Source organism: Helianthus annuus, chromosome 6 (genome assembly GCF_002127325.2).
Source record: "Helianthus annuus cultivar XRQ/B chromosome 6, HanXRQr2.0-SUNRISE, whole genome shotgun sequence".
Taxonomy (NCBI): Eukaryota; Viridiplantae; Streptophyta; class Magnoliopsida; order Asterales; family Asteraceae; genus Helianthus; species Helianthus annuus.
The window spans coordinates 42057666-42059928 of record NC_035438.2 but is presented as its reverse complement, the minus strand read 5'-3'; positions in this window follow the sequence as shown (position 1 = coordinate 42059928).

Here is a 2263-nt window from a genome sequence, read left to right as displayed (position 1 = left end):
AGTATGATTACAAGTATAAGCATAACGTGTATGAAAAAAAATGAGTATAAACGGGAGTACAATTTGAGCATATACGAATGAACGTGAGCATAAACATAAATCGTATAAATGAGGGCATATATATGAGTATGTGTATAACATAAGTCGTATAAATGCGAGTATAACCATGAATATAAGTGTAAACATAATTGTATTTGCATGAATAAAATGCACGGGTGTGAATATAAGTTTAAGCATAGTTGAATAAGTATGAGTATAAGTAGGATGTGTGAGTATAAACATGAATATGAATATTAGTGTAAACGTAATTGCACAAATGTGTGTGTAAGTATAATTGTATTAATATGAACATAAACTTGGATGTAAGTGTAGTATAAATGTATAATTTGGGAACATGAGTATAATATAAAACGTATGAATATGGATATGATTATGAAAAGAAGCATAAATGTGTAAATATAAATATAAGTGTAGACATAAGATGTATAAATACGAATATGGATATGAGTGTAATATGTAATGATTTTGTTTATGGTATGAATCGTAATATACGAATTTAAACATGTAAAAGCCAAGAAGTTTTGAGTATGAAGGTAAAAATGAGTGTATAAGTGAAATTGTCGTGAGATATAAACTAAAACACGTAAAATGATATACATATATAGTTGTTTGAGCAAAACATGAAGTTAAAACAGATTGAGTTGTCAGGAAATATAGACTCTAATTTGTGTATGTAAAGGGAGTATAGAGCATCTATTGATTATGTTAGTTGTACCTTGTAAACGAATGGAAATGCTACTACAGTTTTAAAGGAGCTTACATAAGTTGAAAATTTGTCAGTCCTTGTGAAGTTTCCTTGTCCACGTGTTTTGAATTTAATTGGTGTATCGAGTGAGGTTTTGGAAAGTTCTAGAGATTAATAAGTTTGCATCGTTTTAAGTAACTTTGTATTAGAAATTTTGAAGATTACAGATTCTTGTGAAAAAGTTGATCCATAGAAAAGGCATTTGGTATATGAACTTAGTGATTGTTGAAAAGCGTTTTTTTAATAAAATGTTTTATTGCTTTTGAGAGAAGTTTTAGTAAATGTTGAATTTTATAGGTGTGTGCGAAAACGTTGGTTTGATTCCCAATTGAAAATAAGAATCTCTAGTTTAATGAAGTGAGATGAGCGTGTTTCAATAATTACGTTGAATATGAAATTTTGTGGGCCATGGATTTATTAGACCGACTAGGTTGATAAGTAGCATTTCGTGAAATTTTGAAAATCGATGAGTGAGCGTTTATGGTAAAAGTTAAGAATTTTGTGTGTGTGAGTGATATGAAATTAGATTGTAGGATAAGAAATTCGTTTATATAAACAATGCATTTTAAATAATTAGGAATTTGACTAATGATGAACGACTGGGTATAAACATGATTATGTTTACTTAATATAGTTTATTAAAAGGAAGTCTTGGTAACGATCCCCTAGGTAAGGGAATCACCCCTAATCCGTTGGTGAGGTCGTTGTAAGATGAGAAAAGAAGCGGAGTTAACCGTCAAGGTAAGGAAATCACTCCTATCTTGATGATATATGTCTACACTCGTTGTTACAAAAGTGTAAATAAAATTACGTGAAATTATGCATGCTAATAGTGTATAATCGTATGAAAAGTAATAGTATAATGTGTGCGCAAAAATGAAATCTCAAAAATGGTTCAAAATTGAAAAGAGAGAGTTTCATCATAAAAGATCGAGAATAATAAAGCGTAAGTTCGAATAAAAACTTGGGTGGTTCCAAACGGAACGTTGACTAACCAAAGTGGTCGAAAGATCTCTTGAAATTGAGAAGCATGCTTTGGCCTAATAGGTGGTATACTCTCGCCGACAAGTCGGTTAACGGTATTTACCCTTCCGGTTACTACATGTTCCAACTCAATCGAAAATTCGAGACTTGGCGGGATTTAAAAAAAACAAGGAGTGGAACTAGTCGAGTAAAATGTATGAGGAAAAACGTATGTTGAATATTAACAAACAAGTATAAACATGTCAAGAATAGCACATAAAGAATGGAATATTAAAACAAATATTAACGCATAATGAAGCAAGTATTAACACATAAGAATTGCATATCAAGTATTAACACATAAATGACATATACGTTTAAAAGATAAAAGAGGATAAATAAGAAGTAATTAAAGTAGCATGCAAGTAGTTTCAGGAAAAGTGTAAAAATAAGGCTCTAAAACTATAGACTAGGCAAAAGCATTCCTACTTTTCC